At 37.2% G+C, this 21,388-nt stretch overlaps 1 protein-coding gene across 1 annotated transcript in view; it reads left to right on the top strand.

Moving 5' to 3' along the window:
* Positions 1 to 21,388, top strand: part of LOC122810763 (cAMP-specific 3',5'-cyclic phosphodiesterase 4B-like) — a 699,070-nt gene that overhangs the window by 525,560 nt on the left and 152,122 nt on the right. The gene's annotated exons all lie outside the window — the stretch shown is intronic.

Below are 21,388 nucleotides of genomic sequence, written 5' to 3'. Positions count from 1 at the left end.
GGATTTATTAGTGAACTGAGATGCCAAAGGATTCATCTGGTGGCATGGGGAAGGAATAAAGGAGTCCATGTTGTGGGAAGCCCTTAGTGGGGACTGAGGGATAAACTGTTATGGTGTAGGCAATTATAGAAGCCAAGCAGCAATGCAAGACTGGCAATGTAGGTATATATGGAAGCAAAGATCGGTAATATAGGCACATATGGAAGCAAAGACTGGCAGTGTAGGTATATATGGAAGCAAAGATCGGTAATATAGGTACATATGGAAGCAAAGACTGGCAGTGTAGGCATATATGGAAGCAAAGATCGGTAATATAGGCACATATGGAAGCAAAGACTGGCAGTGTAGGTATATATGGAAGCGTAATATAGGCACATATGGAAGCAAAGACTGGCAGTGTAGGTATATATGGAAGCAAAGACCGGTAATATAGGTACATATGGAAGCAAAGACTGGCAGTGTAGGTATATATGGAATCAAAAACACAACTCTGACCCAAATAAACCACCGACTGTGATTTACAAAGAAGGCAACCGTGTAAAACAAAATTACTTCATTTTCTAGCACTTCGGTGTTTCCTCCTTCAAGGAATATCAAACAATAAAAAGATACAAAGCATGTACTCTTTTATATATATATATATATATATATATATATATATATATATATATATATATATATATATATAAAACACATTCAATTAACATCACACACCCACTAATTAAACGATGAATTTCCATCTTAAAGCAAACATTTCCAATTTAACTCATTGTTTAGACCAGTAGGTGTCATAGTGTTATACTTTAAAATGAAAATGCTCTCTTTATATAATAACTTTTGTTTTAATACATTTTCATCATTACCTAAACATTTCACAGTTTCTAAAACAGTACCTTGTAACAAAGTCACATCGCTGTTGTGGAACGTCCTAAAGTGTGAAGCAATTATTTTATCTTCTCTTTTGTTTTTAACATCCCTAACATGTTCCATGAATCTGACACAAAATTTTCTCTTAGTTTCTCCTATATAATAAAGTCCACATGGACATCTAAGTGCATATATTACCCCTTTACTTCTGCACGTATATGTGTCTCTAGGTTCAAAATAAATAAAATGTAGCAAAATAGAGTCTCCTGATGTATAACAAGTGTTAGGAGACTAAAACAGTTATTTAAAATAGAGAGAGAATGTGCACAATATTGTAGGTTGGGATTCATGAGGAATTTTGAAGATTCAGTAAAGCACAACAGATCATCTGGGCTAGAATTCATACATTCATGCATAGTTGTAAAACTCAGAATTGTAAACTGGTAAACTAGTGTTACCCTATTGCAGCAGCTCATGGTCAGAAAAATTAGTTCGGAAGAAAAACCTCATGCTGAGAGGGGTGAGGGAGACAGGTAAAGCACCCCCTAACACACACACATACATAAGCACACACACACACATACACGTGTGTATGCACACATACACGCACATGCACACACACTAATATATTTTCCTCACTGCTCTCACTGGGGGTTGAGGGCTTACAAGGCACAGGGTCTGATTCTCTCCTTAAGGAAGCATGGCTATGCTTAAAAAAAGTTCCAGGGGTCATTAGCCTAGTATATACCTATGAATATGAATTATATCTATGTTTGTATGATTAAATTTTGATATTACATGCAGAAATGCAGACAAAACTACAATGCTCAGGGAAAGTAAGCACTGCAAATTAAATTCAGTTTCAGTTTTATTAACTGCCTAATTACAACAAAGTATAAACTAAAAACAAAAAGTACGTGTTCTTGCTAAATACGGATAAAATATGTAATAATTATAAAACAGAGATTAATTAACAGTGTTTCACCTGCATTTGTTTTGAAAAAAAATCCACAATTGGAAGTAGAAGACACAGTGTAAAAAGAGCCTCTGGAAAATAAAACTAACAACAATGTATTGTGAGAGACAATGCAAACAACACAAAGTACTGGCATATGAGGCAAACTACAAAGTTGATAGGACCATTTTTAAGCCTAGCCAATTTTCATTAGTGAGAAATAAACCCTGTACCTCTTATTTGTGAGGTAAATACCTTATCTCTTACACCAACTTCCAACCCCCCAATACTGCATACCAGGATAGGAACAGCAACAGCAGTGAAACAAGGCTGAAGAATGAGTCCAGTGACATGGGTTAAAGATCAGATTACTAACAGAGAACAACAGACAATTATATAGAGAGAATAACAGACTTGTATAGCTGTGTGTTTGTATATATGACAATTTAGGTCTTGTGTCAATTAATAGAATACCAATCAAATTAAAATGGGGAAAAAAAATCATTTAGTCAACTGCCCATTTAGTTGAAACCACACTGTACCAGAGGTAAACATATTCTATAAATATACCCAAGCTGGAGCCTTCTTCATCTAGAGTTATCTGCCAGAATTCCTGGTTTGTATATAAAGGAATAGCATTTGGAAGAAGTAAGGCCACTTCTTCAGCCATAAGCTAAAGGCATTATTATCTTTAAATTTTTCGGATCTTGCAGATCAACACTGCTGCAAATCTTGTTCTGCTTCTCTACAATGACCATACTATTTACTAGTTACAGTGACCACACTATTTACTAGTTACAGTGACCGTACTATTTACTAGTTACAGTGATCATACTATTTACTAGTTACAGTGACCATACTATTTACTAGTTACAATGACCATACTATTTACTAGTTACAGTGACCGTACTATTTACTAGTTACAATGACCATACTATTTACTAGTTACAGTGACCATACTATTTACTAGTTACAGTGACCGTACTATTTACTAGTTACAGTGACCGTACTATTTACTAGTTACAATGACCGTACTATTTACTAGTTACAGTGACCGTACTATTTACTAGTTGCAGTGACCGTACTATTTACTAGTTACAGTGACCATACTATTTACTAGTTACAGTGGCCGTACTATTTACTAGTTGTCTTGTCTCAGTCTGCTTCTTCGGTGCACCTACACTTTCCATTAGTTTCACTTCTGGATCATTACTACTTCTGAGAATTATTGGTACTTTCTTTGGAGCATGTGATACTGACATAGCATTTAGACTTATTTGAATATGATGTTCCCTTGGCAAGCAGCTCAAGTAACTTTAAACAAATCAGCAGAGTTATGCAAAATATCTTTGATATGGCTTATTTTAATTTCTGCAAGACTTTGGGGTTTCTAATACCATGATGGGAATGGACCCCATTTCTAAGTCAAAGTATGATCAAAGTTCAAGAAATTAGTATTGTTTCAATCTGTGATGTTAGCCAAATGTTGTCTTCTCAGCACCCACAATGTGCCCGGATCTGACTGCTTCTGCCATTCATATGGAATTATATGTATTGGTAACATGTATAAATATGACTGTAAATTCTTTTTTATGAGACCTATTGCTCCTACTACTATTGGAATTGTCTGGGTAACATTGCCCCTGTTTCTGCCTGCAAATCCTGGTATTTTATGACTTTGTGTCACTGTATACATAAGACACTGTAATCACTGGATGTAGCAATTTCAATGATCAAGGCTACTTTTGTCTTCTTTTTCTGGACTACTATGTCTGATTTTCTTGCATCTGTTTTTTGAACTGTTGGTAATGGGTGATCCCATGTGATCTAAACTTAACCATTTTCTGTAATGCTGTGTGTCTCATGTTTCCAATGCTTCTCAGCTACCTCAGTATTATAATGTTTGCACAATCCCCAATGCAACAGTCTTGCTACATTATTATGCCTTTCAGTATACAGGTCTTTCACCATAGGTGTGTCACACCCAGCAACAAGATGTGCGACTGTTTGCAGTTCTGTTTTACAAAACCTGCATTTGTCTGTTTTCCTAGCATGTTCAATGGACTTGGTAAACTAACATGTAAGTAGTCTACTATCCCGGGCCGCTGATATTAACGTTTATCTTTTGGTTTACATTTAACTCTCCTTAACCATTCCCGAGTTAAACCCTGATTGACATAATCTTGTTCCTGGAGTTTACTGTACTTGCAGCTAAAGTTACACATTTTCCACATTTCTTGCCTTCTCATTTAATCCTTCATTTTATATTCTTTCTTTGTTTTTTTGGCACATTCAGTTGTTGCTGATTTTTATCTATTGGATTCCATTGTGCTTGACACTGATATGGTTCTGCTAAGCTAAGCAGGGAAGTCATATTTGACTTGTTCTCATGTTTTAAAAGTTTCTCTATGTTTGTTCTTATGAGGTAAGCAAATGTTTATGCAATCCTGTGACTGCAGATCTATAAACGTCAGAGCTATAGATGTCAGAGCTGTTTTCAGTTTTAACTTTAGTCTTCCAAAATATTCCTTACTGCATTTTATTCATATTTGTTCATGTGTTATTGTTAATTCTTCATTGGTTCCCAAATATTTAAACAGTCCCTCTTGCTCACGTTCCTTTATATCACATTCCTGTCCGAGACGGATATTTTCTTGGTGCTGCAACTTTCTTGTTTTAAAGGTTGCTTTTGCAAATGTATCAAGACCAAACAACATTCTTACATCATCTGGGAAAATTATGACCACTTGCAGTTGTGCTTTGAGTTCCTCATCTCATTAATTATAAAGTTTTACAGTTTATGGCTCTTTAAAGTAGTTCAGATAGCTTGGTAAGCATATTCCTGCACACAGTGAATACATTTCAGTATTCCCAACTTCTCACAAGTCAAATGGCCCAAAATATTGATGGATCTTTGGGTAGTTCACCTTCCTGATATAGTGTTACTATTTGAAAATGAATATTATATTGTCTTTTTACATTCACGTGTGCATAGCTTTAGATTCCACACTTTTACTTAATAGCACAAGTAAGTCTAACAATGTGTACACTGCTTTATTTATAGTGTCTTTTAATTCAGAATCTTTAAAAGTTTTTCTGGCAATATTATACTCTATATTTGCATCAAGCTTAAATTCAATACATTATTTATTAAGCCCATGATTCTGTTGATATTCTGATTATCATGATACAATGCCTCTTTATTCTATGATTTCAAAGATTCATTTTCCCATTTTAATTATACCACAAACATCTTACATTCATATTTTGTCTCAGTAACTTGATTTTTTTACATATCTATGTGAAATAATTATTTCTGCTACAGTTTTCACAAAAATAAAACAGCTAAATGTTGGACTCTTCTTCCATTTATGCCTATAAGGGCAATTAATACAAAAGACTTCATTTTCACCTGTACCTTACTTCCTGTGTAGTTTATGGTATTCTTCCTCATCACCATTACATTTATTGTATATTTTCCTTTAAAACTTAATTTTTTCATGTATTATTTGATTCATATTTAAAGTTACACATTCCCATTTCTTCAGTTCTGTATATATCCACAACTGTAAATAATGTCAAATAAGTACATCTTAAAAGTATTCTTTTTGGCTAATTATTTCTTATACTGTTTATCCACAACACATAGAAGTTACCAAATTCATATTCTTTAGCCTGATTATTTTGCTTAGTAACTTAAGCATCTCTTGTTTCCAGTGAATATTGATTTCTTTTAAATAATAAATGACAAATGAGTGGAAGTTTTATCCTAAGCTTTCAATATTTTATGAATATCTCCACTGATGCTAATCTTTCCTCATTTTGTCTTTTTTAAAAAATGATTAGTGTCTTCCCTGCAAACCCCTCCAATATGCAGAATTGTAGGGCATTGTACATGTTTAGGTCTTTCAACCATTCCCCTTGTACTATATCTTCACTTTTCTGCTAATTTATCTTGTAGTGAGAAATGTTCTAGCAGTTGCAGTTGGACGAGCTCATCATTGAAAGATTAAATACTCTGAGGGGATAAAATGGCATAGTTACTCTAAAATAATAATATTCAAACTGCAGCTTATACTTCTGCAATGCAAAATGATAATCGTGTTGACTTCTATAACTTCTGACATAATTTTAGTCTAAGTTTCTGGGGTAATGCTCTGTAAAGATAGAAACAACTTGGATACATTGCCATTCTCCTTGAGGTATTTACTAAAACTGCATTGAAGAAAGAGGTATTAGACAAGGCATGCATTTCTTTTGAATGACCATTGTAATAGTTAAAGATGAATACCCACGTATACTAAAAAGATGATACTCAAAGCAGAAAAAGGCAGCAGAACTGTGTATGGCCCTGAATAGAAACTACATCAAGACTACATGAAAGTAATATGCACATTTTTTAAAAGATGATCCAGGAGAGCTATGTTGGAAAATGTTAAATAGTTTAAGAGAATTCACAGAGCCCATGAGTGTGCATTCTTTTCAGCACAATATGAAGATACACAATGGAATTATCAAGGGAAATACGAGAGAAGATGATTTTTCACTAATGAAGAAGCCATCCAGAAGCAATAGTAACATTGAAAAAAGTGTCAGAGTTCAGTACTGCTTGAAAAAGATATACAGTTTAAATTTATGGCTGTAAAAGGGAAAAGAAAGAGGTGTTATATAAGATCTGCAGCTCAAAGAGAAGATAAGACAACTGACAGTCTATGAGGACCAAACAGTCTCAACTGTCATAAACTTCTATTTTTCTATGAAAAAGGTCTATCTTCCACCTTCATCATCACAAATAACTTACAGATTCTATCAGTATCACATCTTATCTACAAAATTATCTCATACTGTTCCAGAAGCCAGTCAATTAAACACAAAACCAAAGAAAAATACTCTAATTCCCCTACCAAATTATGCCAGCTGGGCTGCATGGAATAAAAGAACAAAAAATAAACCCACTGCCAAACCAATGGCCGACCAATCAAAACAAGTCTAAATAAACCCAAGCAATAAAACAACATGGAGCATATCTGCTAATGGTTCTTCATCTTTTTTGCAGCTTATTAGCATTTATCCTCCCCAGTAGGCTATTCCATGAATGTGCGATTGCTTGACATTCAAAGACTGAACATGTTGTACAATATGGAGAACACAGGACATTATAAAGATTATGGGGTAAAGCACCCACCTCCGTAATATATTATTAACTAGTTTTGATAAGAAGAGTAATGCTGAGTGGCTATACTCTCAGCCATTTGAATGCCTCTGAGATGTTCCTGTTTAGTTATATATTTGACTTGAAACATGACATAATCCTTTAATAAATTTTAAGAAAACAGTACCAAAACATTCTATTAAACATATACAGCAAAAGCATATCTTGAATACCCTATCCCTGAGCCAAATGTTTATCTAAGTGATTCTTACAGCTGTGACACTTCTGAAAAGCAGTCCAGAAATAGAAAACACACTAGGTAAAAACATTAATAGAAAAAAATGACGTAAAGAATATGCAGGGGGCAGGTGAGAGAGCTATATCTAATATTGGGCTTTGCACAGACTGTATATACTGTTTGTACTGCCAGATTACTATTTTATTTTTGGTTATTTTATTGGTATAGGTGGTGTCTCTTTGATTACCACTATAATGTAAACTAGCTATGCTAAACTGTGCGTATGTGAAAAGGATTCCAGGTGAACAGACCATAACTCATTCTTAACACTCAGCCAGTGAGATTAAGATGATAGTATGAACCTCTATTATTCATTTGGTTTTAAACATGTTTAGAATAAAAGTACTTTTATTTTAGCCTTAAAGAATGAAATAGTAAGAGACATATTATATATGTTAAAATTTGATACTGAAGAATGTTATGATGAAAATGAGCTATAATACTGTGATAAAGGAATTTGTAGTAGTTGAACGTTTGGTACACAATACATATCTGACCTTCAGTTAAAGGAATAAATACTGAGCAACATTTAGTTATGTGGTAAGAATTATTCAAATGTAAACCTATATGCATTTTCAACATTTATGGGTATGAAAGAGCAAAAAGACATTTGGTGGACTTGTGAAAAAAGGGGGTGAGACTTGAATATTTTGATCAAAGTTCAATGAATAAAAATTTAATAGTAAAGGAAGTAGTGTGCCCACCTTAACGTGTCTACCTAAAAGTGGCAACAGTGTGAAAAAATCCATCAGGTAGATATATAAAGTCTCTCGATGTCAAAGGTTTCTAGAAAAGTTGACAGTATTTTTGCATCACGATTTATTGAAAGACGTTATTTATACTCTGTGATATATTAAGGACTCTAGAATTTGTTTTAAACAGTATTTGTGATTCAGATTGGATAGAGGACACATACAGGCTGTAGATATTAATAGTTTACACATGTCAATTAGACATCTACATTGAATCTCTAGCAACTAATTATATAATAAAGTTTATTTAGTTTTGTTTGAGCAATGACTTATTTTCTTTTGGCGAGGTTCTATACAAATAAGAGACACCGCTATATGAAGTCCACTTTGCTCCAATCTATGTAAACCTAATGATGGGTTTGTTTGAAACTGAGCACATCTGTAATAGTGATTTTTATTTATAAAGATCATGTGGTGAGATATTAAAGTTACATAGATAAAGTGATCATTATGCTGGAGGGCTCACATTTAATGATACAGTCTTTAGCCATCTTATCCAAAAGAAGCTTTGGCTTATATTTCAGTGGAATTTTACATGTGGTTTTCTCTCACCTCCCATAAACATGCTGCTTTATTGACTGCTGTAAACAGTCATATACACTGTATTGGTCTAATGTACTATATTATGCCATTGTCTTTATCAGTTATTCTTACATTCTCCTTGTTTTATAGTATGTCTCATAGTGTAATATTATAACATGTGACAGTGGGACTAGCTAGGTAACACTTGTAATAAGTAATCCTGTAAATAAATAACACAAATACATATGATGGGTTCAGTAGTAAGACGAGAAGTAAAAAATCATCAAGACTATGACAACCTATAAATGCAAACATACAAAGATATGTGAGTAAATAAGCAACACATATGGATATTGAACATTGTTATGGGTATGTTTAATATAAAAGTTTCATTAATACAACAACCTAGAATGAAAATATGTGCAAAAGCGTATAATAGACATTGCTCAGTACCTACTGGTGAATGAATAATGCTAAACTGCAATCTTGTTTCCCACTGAGGAATATAAAGTCTAATTACTAATAAATAACTTTTATTTGTACAGCAAATATAAGAAACTTTACGAAGTGAAAAACAATAGGGCTTATAAATATTCGTATTTTATGGCACATCTGTTACACAAATATTTGCTGAGTTAATGAAAGCAGGCTCATTAATAGTTCTATAAAGCAATTGATGAGGCATAACTTTACATTAGATTATGGCTATTAGATTCAATTATTATTGAATCATATGCAGGGGCTTGATATGTGATTGTTAGTTTTATCTTTTATAGTTGTTCTGAATATATATAAAGGGTTTAGCACCATCAACATGTATGCAAATATTGTCTGTGATGTCACACTGTAAAAAACAATACAGAGTTACCATTGAGCAATTTCTGCCTAAAGCTTAACCACTTTATATGTATTCATTTGTTTCTGTTAATGACAAAAGCCAACTAGACACAAATGCCTCTTTCCATATCCAGGAACAGTGTTTGATTAAAGGACACCTGCAACCAGAAGCCAAGAAGTTAAAAAAGAAACTCTTTTATTGTATCTTTATATCTTCTTGCTGTATACTAAGTAATCATTTGTCACTGTAATAGTCTTATGTTACAATTTGTTATACTGGGAACTGCCAAGCTAACATGATTGTGTTGTACAGTAAGGCAATCTTCTTCCCATAATGGAGCTTGTGTCCCCATTACACAAAACGTTCAAGCCAATACTATCGTGTCTCGCCACTGACTTAAGGTGGCATTTATCTACCTTTTTGCTTTCTCTCTCTTTCTATTGAGTGTGTCTTTATGCGTTTTGGCATGACTTCCTCTGAAGTTTATGAGCAGCAAACTTCTAAATAAACTTTTTGTATCAGTTATGATGTTCTATTAAAAAGATATTCCAAATGACTCATTATGGTTATAGATTTGTTTTAAGATAAGATGTCAATCTGACCTGTCATTCTATACTTTTATTAAAATGCAGTGATTCATACTTGAAAATGTAGCATTGTTTGCACCGATTCTTTATACACTGTGTCACTATATGAATAATGAGTATCTCATCTGCACAGTTTTCTAAGGTTGTACATCTCTCTTGTCTCACTCAGTGATTTCCAGAGGGACCCTGTGAGGTGTCAGATTTATAACAGGATCTAGAAGGAGATAATGCATGATTTCACGGGCAGCATAAGTGGTGTGTGCAGAGGGTGCCGACACAGGAAGCTGCCAAAAATAGAAATAAATGGATGGAGATTGGGGGGGGGGCAGACAGACAGAGATGCCTAAATAATGTCTTATTTGTATGTGACCATTCAGAAATTTCACTTAAGGGAACAAACTGTATGTTACCAAGTCAAAAAAAATGAGTATTTTGCTGGAGTTGTCCTTAAGTTAGTTCTTCAGAATTATGTGGTTGGAAAATTGGGGCTGTGGGAGTCGAGCACAGAGCTACAGGATGAAGAATGTGTCCTGAAGTGACAGGCAGATTTACTGTCCATCTGGCAGTTTACAACAGTGTTCTGCTATTAATTTTGAATGCTACCTTGAGGCTTTCCCTGTGTACGTGTGTGTGTGTGGGGGGGGGGGGGGGTTCCCTGCTGCTTTCTTGTGTCTGAATTCACATGCAAGATTGATATGGGTGTTGACAATTTCTCATATGCATTCATCTCTTGGTTTTCAATGAAGTTACCTAAACTCATATGTTATTTTGCTTCACTCTCTAATTCTGGGGGGGTGGGGGGTTGTCAGTCTGTCTCTCTCTGGCACATTCTGTTGTTACATTTTAAAAATTGTATGCAGGAATTCAACTGCACTTCTAGTTTACTACTTAGTTAGACCACAAACGTAGGGCTATAGGTGGCTAACCTTAAAGGTTAGTTCACTACTTTGCAGCATGAAGCTGTATATAAAAAGAAATAAAAGTCAATCAAATACTTGTGGGGGAAGGGACAAGAATAGAATTGTGTGTGTGTGTGAGTGCATACATATGTGCATGTCTGTGCATACTTAGCTGTGGCCACAGAAGACATATGGAAAAAAAGATATAATGTTATCCATCTAGACAATTTCTATTTGCTTCTTATTCTGGAACCCTTTTATGCAATGTAAATGTGTATGTAGAATTCCCATCCTTCTTTGTATGTTCTCTACTTCTATTTATTTGATAGCAGATGGATCTAGCACGGAGTGTTTTCTCCCTTGGCCTGGGCCAAATGTAAAACATTTCCCCTGTAATGTATTAGCTCAGATATGTATTAACTGTTACACATAAAGAGACATTACAAAACTTAGATAATACAATAACTTACATTGCTGTGACAAGAATATAGATGCTGCAATGTCTGCACATGTACATACGTTTGCATTGACAGTGACACACTCAGCATTAGCTCTTTAGGTATGTCTAGGAATTCAGGCTTTAGATGTGGCTAAGAATGCAGACTTCAAAAAGTATGTATCTCATTATTTTAATAGATCATAATTACTTTTCATGTCTGAATTCACCATTATAACACATGTGTAATTTTGCTATTCCTAAACTGAGTTGAGACTATTAGCTTCTTCAGTGTGAGCGTTGAGATTGTTCCAGATTAAGGGATACAGATGTGAGAAAGGCTTTACATGACAATTAGGTCAATCCTGACAATAGAGGGAATATTTAGAGTGTGGTAATCTAACCTTAGAGAGTGGAGTTACAGTCATCAAAACATAATTTAACATGACCCATTAATTTTATTCATCATTGTGAGAAGGTAAGCCACAACAAGATGTAAACATCATAACAGAGCATTTCACCTTACTTCTGTTGTAGCTCAAAGCTGTCTAGTACTGCATAATACAGTAATTTAATGTAATTATACTATAATTGTTATGCAGAAGCAGAGTAACAGGCAAAGCAGCAGAGAATTATGAGGCCTGAAATGCAACCAATTAAGCAACTAAATAGTTTTATTTTTAAGATAAGCTATTACAGCTGAGCTGTGTGAGGCACGAGTAATGGGAGGCCCACCAGATACTCAGTAGTCCCCCATTTCCTTACCAGCTCTTACCTGCTGCACAGGAATGAATAGTGGAGGGTCAATGGTAAAAGTAAGTATTATATAAAAATATAAAGTATAATGCTGTGAAGTACAAAGGTGGAAGGAGGGAATAGAGAGCGATTAACAAAAGCAGGCTGTCAGGAGTATATAGAAAGGATGTGAAGAAGCATTTGAAATTAATTTAAGAATCAGGAGGACTGATCAAACAAGACCAACACCATATAGATTGTAGAAATTATTGTCCATTACTAAGCAAGGTCTAGGCAGAATGAGGTTGTGTAACCAAAATCACACTGATAAAATGCAGGCTTGTCAAGCAGCTATGTCTTCTAAACCACATCTGGTCACTGTGTAACTTGTGGGAAGCAAACATGCACACCCCAGTGCATACGAGGATGTACCTCTAGTAGTATTATGATTAAATACGGTTCTACTGCTGTATGGGGATAAAGAAAACTCCCTTTTGCAGTGACTAATTTGAAAAAAATATATTTTAGCCAGATAACCAAAATGCTTATTCACACAGCCTGGTATAAAAGAACTGAGTGGCTTTTGGAAAGGATAACAGACTCTTCTCATGTGCACAGTTAACACTCTAAATGGCTTTGTGACTGCACAGCACTCAAGTAAATGAGTTGGTTTGAATCCACAATGGCATGATACAGTTTCATAATCTGTTATCCCATTTAAAGAGTGCTGCTCCGCTAGGCAGGAGACTCATAAGCAGGATGTAAAATAAGACAATTATGTGAAATCAACTGAGAAAGGAAGGGGAACTCATATTTTGTGATTTTAAAGTGAAGAAATGGTACAACATTGCACAACTAGATATGGTACCCACTATCAAAGTCCTTCTCTGAAAACTACATTTCTAAGAGCCTAAGTGGGCTCAGATGAGTGTTAGTAGTTTATGTAGGGGCAAGCCTTTACACTCATCTCCAAATGCAGGAAACTTTGGCATCCAAATCACATCTTGGAATGATAACCTGGAAAGAAAAGGGGATGAGTCGAGCTCATAAACCACACACCTGCTGAAAAGAAACACGGCAACACTTTTAATTAAAGAATTTTTTTGCAAGAGACAAACCCCCAGAATAAGATGCTTTTCCCCAACCCTCTAACAAATAAATGATAACTCCATGGTCCCACAATTGTGTGGAAAAGTGAAAACTACTGGGAAAATAGAAAAACAATGTTCACACAACTGCAGTCTCAAAGAAGATCTGATGTATCTAAAACTGTTCAATGAGCTATGATTTCGGTGAGATGGGATTGAGAAGGTAGTATTGTTGAATTTACCATTTGCTGAATGCTAGATCTCTTGGAGGCTTTGCATCTCTTGACTAACATTAGTCTGAGGTCACACAACTTCATTGTAAGAAAACTGTTTACCAAGACTATCTATAGTGTGAGTAATTCTTCTGTTCAAGTCAAAACAATGAAACAGTCACAGGGACATTTAATTATGTTAATCAGTGTACTTGGAGCATACTATTATCATAAAATGTCATTCCCTTTGTGACAGCCCTTGTTTACCCATAGCCAGTAAATAAGGAGCCCCAATCCTCACCACTGACACTGGAAAGAGGCAGTCACTAAAAACACAGGAATGGATTTACACAATATGTTAAATGCAGCTGTCTGCATCAAGCATGATTTCCCTTAAGAGCACACAGGGAACACACTCCACTGGGACTGGACTCTCTGTCTCTCTAGATTCCAAAAAAAGACTCATTTTAGAGCACTGTGTCCCAGTTACATGTACTATCTGATGCACACACTTGAATATCCGATTTTACACACAGACAGACAGACACACACACACTATCTGAGAAAGGCTGACACAGATTCGCCAGCTGTGTACCCTCTCTCCAGACAACAAGGTAGATTGCTGCCACCAGTCAAATACTCTAAGGCTATTACAAAGGATAACCAATTGAACTGTGTCAAATTAATACTGATATAAATGGTAGAGTGTGACCGAAGCAGTAAGGCTTTCTGGAGTGGCCACAGTGTCATAAGCACAAGTACTCTCAAGATGTTAAAAGTATTCTTCAAAAGTCCAGCCACAATATTGGATAATAAAATAGAGAACAGGAAAATACGTAATATTTAGTTACAATAAATAACAGAGTTTCAGGCACAGGGAATATAAAAATAACACACTTGGATAAAATCTCACAGATGCAGAAAAAATAAACTAATACTAAACTAGTATACACTGTATTATTCATCATTGAACTAAAGAGAAACTGCCCCTAGTTAACTCACATAGTAACCCAAGTCAAGATATACTGCTGAGATGCTGACTTCCACAAGGCAAGATGAGAGATTACATACTGACTGAACTGTACAACTAACAACTAAACAACTGAAGTGTGATAACAAACATAGATCTTTTATATCAGATTCCAAAGAAAAACAAACTGCTGCTGCCAGAGTTCTGTCCTTCAGCTGGTTATAGAATGACATTACATCTAGTCACCTGATCCTGGCGAATCTGTACAAATCATGTAAGAGGCTTGTTTGAATCAGGCTCTGTTGAGGTGCTTCATGTCTGGAACATTTTACAAAATTCCTGAGGCTCCAGCACCAACCTAAGTGTTTTTTCATTTATATTTTACTTATTTTATTGCATTTGCACTTGCCTATCATTTTATCTATGCTTTATAATAATCTATCACATTTGGACTATTTTAAAGCAATTTACTGATTAACTGCATATCATTACCGTTTAACTGTATTTCATTACTATTTACTGCAATTCATTACTGTTTAAGTGCATTTTACTGCATTTCATTACTCTTTAACCATATTTTATCATACTGTGGGTTATGTTTTTGTCTGTAAGTGGTTAGTCTGTGATTTCCTGTGAGTTTTACTGTGTTCTTAACCTTAAATTGAGTAACATAGTCTGGATACAGGTTTGCTACATCCAGATCTGTTTGTTTTTACCTTCTGTGTTTCTGGCAGCTATCTTCTGTTTTCATTCTGTATTTCTGGCAGCCATCTTGTATTGGTAGGGACCTACTTTCTCTGCTAGTGACAGCAGCAGGCTGCCTGGACCTCGTCTGCCACAAGCTGATTGGTAAAGAGAGCAAGGGCTAGCAGGATTGGCTAGATTTCTGTGTTACTAGAATCTTCTATTTTTTGTGGTATTTAAAACCCAGGTTTGAGCTGGTGTGGGCATCACATATAATGTTTTTAACCCATTGTGAGGTATTCCAGCTACAAATTCACCCTTAGTAGTACTCATGTTAGACCTTTCACCCTTTACCCCTTAGCTCTCTCTGACCTCTCTCATTCAGATTCTGACAAATATGGATGGACAATTTCCTATAGTTTCTGCTGCTAGTCTGGTTGATATGGGCATCCTGAGACAGTGTAGCAACTGCCTCATGTACACAGGCATCCCTCTACTACTACCACCACCTAGGAACACAATTTGTAAGAGATTTAACAACCTAGAATTTGTGCTCTCTCCCTCACAAGCTAGTATATCTGGCACTGAGAAGGTTGTCAACACAAACACCACAGCTCAAACACTACCCACACCTTCACAACACACACCCACATATGCAGAGGTCCTCAACAAAAATATACCCAAACAAGAGAGACCTCTGAGGCAGAAACACACGTGAACTCCACAGCCCACCACACCACATACCACACACCACACAGTCCACAAACCTGTGTTTCACAGCCACACACTCCAGAGACCTCAACCTCATTACCACACTCAACAGAACATGCTGAAGGGACAGGTTCATAACCCAGAGACTGCCCATGCTAAAGAATAGACTTCTCATACATGTCAAGCAGAGCACCTCACTGGTCCTCTTCAAGAGAAATCTTGAAGAGTGGATGGGAAATAGAAAATTCACCCCAGGGATCACTCCAATGGCTTTACTCAAAAGAGTAAGGTCATTTGGCATGATGCCAGGGTAATCCTATGGGCTAGGGTTGTAAAGGCCACAGGGCCATTAGCTTAGTACACACCTATGAACCTATAGGAGACTCCATTGTGAGACACACAGATGAGTCCATCACCAGACTGGATAAGGAGAAAGTCATGGTTAGTTGTTTGCCAGGTGCCAGAATCTGCTATGTCACACATTCACTCAAGTGTTTCAACAGATACTGTTATGACTCTGCCATAGTCCATGTTGGAGTGAATGACTTGAGATGTACTTCCCTGGACTATATGAAGAGAGACATGATCAAGCTCACTACATATGTGTCTCAGGCAGGTATGTCCCTAGCCTTAAGGTGCAGTCTACCGTCACCCAGAATGATGGCTCAATACAAACAGAAAATGGTTGAACTTAACAAGTGGCTTAGTTTCTTGTGTCATTCCAAGGGGATCCAGTACCTGACAGCCTGGAAGACATGATTGACAGACCACAATGCTTTGCTAGAGATGGCCTGCATCTGTCTCCCTTGGGTTTCAGGCATCTGGCAAAGGCTCTTGCTTCACCCATGGTGCCTCTTTTAGGCAATGCCTTGAAGTCAAAACTACCAACATGAAAATTTCATCAGAATGCAAATTAAATGTCATGCTGCTAAATGCAAAGAGTCTAAACATGAAACTGCACTCATTGCAAGCATTCTTAACCCTGGAAGATGCTGACATTTCTGCAGTCACAGAAACCAGGTTCAAAGCTGCAGAAAGTTCCCCAGCCATACCAGGTTACTCATACTATCATACATTCAGGCCCAAACCATGGGGAGCAAAGCAAAAGGAGGTGGAGTTTCAGCATATATAAAAGACATACACACCTCCAAGCTGGTCAGACTGTATGGTGCACAGGAGACACTCCTGGGGCAGTTAACAGTTAACACAACCCCTATTCAAATCATAGCTAGCTACAGGCCCCCAACTTTAACTCAAGATGCCCACTCCACCTATCTGGATCTCTTAGAATCTATCAAGATTCAACTCTTTATCCTTATTCTGGGTGACTTTAACTATCCAACCATAGATTGGAAGAACTACTTGTGCCAAAACAGTGATGCCCTGAGATTCCTTGATTTTGTCAATGCAAATGCCTTGGACCAGCTGGTCGACACCCCCACAAGAGGTGATAATATCTTGGGCTTGTGTAACTACTGCATCATTCCTACAGTGCCATCCTCCCTGGTAAAATCTGATCACAAAGCAGTCACTTTTGAAGTCACCATCTCCCCTGACCACCCCCCCCCAGCAAGGGTCAAACAAAAAAATCCTCTCCTAAGCTGATTACAGCCTCCTGAGGAAGGTATAAACAGCTTCACAGCTCCCTCCCCTCTCCCCCTCCATAGGAACTGGCACAAATTTGCAAACCTACACCAGAGTACTAAACAAGCCTTTATATAGATGCATGGAATCAGGAATACCCGACAGGACAAAAATCATCCTCTTCAAGGAAGAGTAAACCTGTCTGATGGACATCTGCAATAAATAAATGCTATAATAAAAGGAAACAATTACTGCCCAGGATCAAGGAGGAGCAGATGAATAATTGGAAGCAATTTCTCCTTAGCCTGAACAAGCAAACAAGAACACTGGTGAAATCCTCCAAAGCAAATTTTGAGCCCAAACTGGCCACACCTACTAAAGACAATCATAAGGCCTTCTTCACATATGTCCACAATCTCAAAAGAAAGCACTCAGATCTACTCAGAACTGGTGGTCAAGGACACCACATACAAAAACACCATAGATATAGCCAACCTGGTGGCAGATAGGTTTAGAGAAAGCTTCACCCCTCTATCCCCATCAGTAAATCAGGACATCCTCAGCACCTGCCCCCTCCCCTTATCTCTAGAGAGCCAGTTATCACTGCTCTCTCAAAGGCAAAAAATACATCCTCCATGGGACCTGATAACATCCCAGGCTGCATCCTACATTAACTCAGGCAGGAACTTGCAGCACCATTAGGCACCCTATTCAACCAAAGCCTGAGTTCTGACTTTGTCCTAGCCGAGTGGAGGGCAACCACTGTTATCGCTTTGCACAAAGGAGGAGTGTCCACAGATCCAGGAAATTATAGACACATCAGCCTAACTAGCCTGATCTGCAAGCCCATTGAACAGATTATCATGGACCTCATTAACAAGGACATTGGCGACCTCCAAACACTCGATCCCACACGGTTTGGTTTCATCAAGTGGAAGTCATGCCTGTTAAACTTGGTCAACTTATTTTAGACAGTCACCAAAGCTATGGATGAGAGGAGGACAGTGCACACCATCTTCCTTGACCTGGCCAAAGCCTTCAGTAATATTCCCCACTCAGGTATAATAGATAAACTCTCTCAATTAGGCATCAACCCATGTATTACCAGATGGGTAGCAAACTGCCTCACTGATAGAACCCACCTAGATAAAATAGGGGAAGGCACCTCAAGCAGTAGACCTATAACAAGCGGCATACCCCAGGGGATCGGTCTTGGGGCCTCTGTTGTATGGGAAATACTTTTCTGAGGTGCATGCCAAAACCAGTGGGCTATGGCTGACCAAGTTTGCAGATGACTGCAAGCTGGGTGTTGCCATCAATTCCACTAGTGATATGGATATCCTCCAAGAGGGTCTCACCCAAACAAATGACTGGTGCCAGAAACATGGCCTCAAACTGAATGTCAAAAAATGCATTATCATCCCCATTGAGGAGAGTGACATCCCCTCAAATTATCACATTGATAAGGTCCTAAGCATGCAGTCAGTCGTTTGGGACTTGGGCACCCAGGTTTATAGCAACCTGACTTTTGACCACCATATTGCCTTTGTTGTACGGAAGGCTTTTTAAATGGCCCACCTCATTAGGAAGGGTATCCCGTCCAGTAACAAGGAGGACCTAACATCCCTGTATTCTTCCCTTATAAGACCCATTATTGAGTACAACACCCCTTCTGGCATGTATCTCACAAAGCACATGCAGCAGCTGGAGAGACCACAGAGGTTCCTCACCAGGAGAATCCAGCACTTCAAACATCTACCCTACACAGATAGGCTAAAAGCCCTGCCCCTCTACTCAGTCTCCTACAGACTCCTCAGAGGTGACCTCTATCTGGCATACAAAGCAATCTCAGACCTCGCCTTGATACGACTGCTGCACATCCGCAAGTCAAGCTCCACTCGAGTTACCTACATGCATAACCTCAGCGTGGTCTGTGACATCAATAAGACTTTATGGTGGGACAGATTTGTGTCCCAGAGACTCTCCCTTCTGTGGAATAGACTCCCTCTCTACATCAAACAGAGTACCTCATTATCCGTTTTTAAGGACAACCTGCATAACTGAATAAGGAACAGAAAATACTCCCCTGGGATTTCATCTGTGTCCTTGCTGGACAAGGGGCATTGGGTGCTGACTAGTCGGAACATGGGCTAAATTCTTGGCTAGGCTTGTATGGGCCCCCAGGACAATATCCCAGTAACTTCCTATGATCCTCTGCTCCTATGAACAGTCAAATGACATATTATTTACAAAACTTCAGCCAGTCAAGCTGGCATATGCAACAGATGCACTGTCTTACTTCTTCTGGTACAGCTGGCAAAATTTCACAGTGTCACACCCTCGCCCCTCACATCTGTGTTGTGCTTGATCAAATTTAATTACCGCTATAAATTATTTTGAAAATAATTCAACTTTTCAGACTCTCTACCTGCCAGTAGCAGCATAAGTTTATTAAGAAATGTACTTGATTCATTTTAAATAACTGACATTATTTGTTGTAAAACAATGCAAGTTTGACGTAATTAAAATGAAAGGCAAAACAATGAGGCACAGGGAATGGTCACTGGGATGTTAAGGTGACTCATTCAAAAGAGAATATAATCTTAAAAGATGGAATTCTTATCTGAAGTTGCATAAGAGAGCTATAGTCCTGAAAGAGGAATTTTGTCATCAAAAGTTGATGATGGGGCAACCATAACAAGCAAACCTCAGTAGAAATGATAATGAAACATTTGTGAGCAAATGCATTTTGTGTTGAAGAATTACTACTGGTACATGGTAGTCTTTATTATTAGTAACTAGTGCACAAAACAACACAATACTTATGCTGAATGTCTTCATGTGATATTAGAGTATATCAATGGTAATATGTTTCATTTGTCAGATAAGCTGAACTATAATGACAAATTCAGGCAGACAGTGACCATATTTCTTTGGAGAGTTTCTTGCCATTACCAGACATAATAATTTATTTATTTTATTTATTTGTAGTTTGTTAACTGGGAAAGTCCATTGGGCCAAAATGAGCCTGTTTTCAAAAGGCATGAATTCTGTATTTTCAGGACTATTAGAGTGGTATCAGAGAGTCCTTTTATAGCCGCAGCTCTGTTAATAACATAAAGTAAAATAGTACATTGTGCCACTCAATATAAGCTTATACTGGGCAGTTTAATTAAAAAAAAAATTTGACAGATCATACATGTATTTTTGGATATTTCTATGTATTTCTATGTATATATTTTTATATAGTTATATGTAATTTATTTATTTATAGATTTTCATTTATCCATTTTTATTTATGGAATATGCTTGTAAGGGGCATGATGTTAGCTCTCGTTTTGATTGGTCTATGCATAGTATTTCAGAGCACTCAGTAGTGTCATTCATTATCTGATGAAGCAGTGTTGGGATTAACCTGTGAAAGCTCATTCCTGTTATATTTAAGACTCTACGTTTGCATTTTAATGGAGCAGCTGTTTGTTGCATCTTTTCGTATGGTATCAGCTGTGTATTCCAGATATCGTATCTACTTCATTTGAATGACTTGTTAGATATAGAAGTAGTTCAGTATAAACCACTTTTGGATGGATTATTTCAGTCTCAGCAGGTTTCATCACAGTGGCTTCATTGTAACAATATGCTTCTTAGAACGTTTACTGTTCATGGTGCGAGAACAAACCTGAATTCAAACAGTATGCACAGCATATAAACAGGTAGGGATTCATTGGACTGAGGGCCCACTGGCAGAATGCTCTCTTTAAAGTGGAGGTAGTGCTAGAGAGCTTCACACTGCAGAATGTTCTTCTGATGTAGACCATTGACTCTTCCCTAGTGTAGAATTCATTCAGCTGGAGCCTGCATGTAGATAATACAAACGGAAGGATCAGAGGGAACTTGCATCATATTCCTTGAACTTCTGTATGTGCAGACCCATTACAGGGATAGAGTAGAAAACACCAGGTGTGGACTTTGGACAGCCAGATACTGACTCCTCATTTCCCTTCCAGCAGTGTGGTGAGGAACTGATAAACTCATTTATATTCCAACCAGAAGGGCAAGACCCCAGAGAGTGCTGTGGGTGCTGTACTGGTTGGACAG

This window comes from Protopterus annectens, chromosome 9.part0 (assembly GCF_019279795.1).
Source record: "Protopterus annectens isolate FY-2018-M chromosome 9.part0, PAN1.0, whole genome shotgun sequence".
NCBI classification, from domain to species: Eukaryota; Metazoa; Chordata; order Ceratodontiformes; family Protopteridae; genus Protopterus; species Protopterus annectens.
This window is presented reverse-complemented; position numbering and strand designations above follow the sequence as displayed.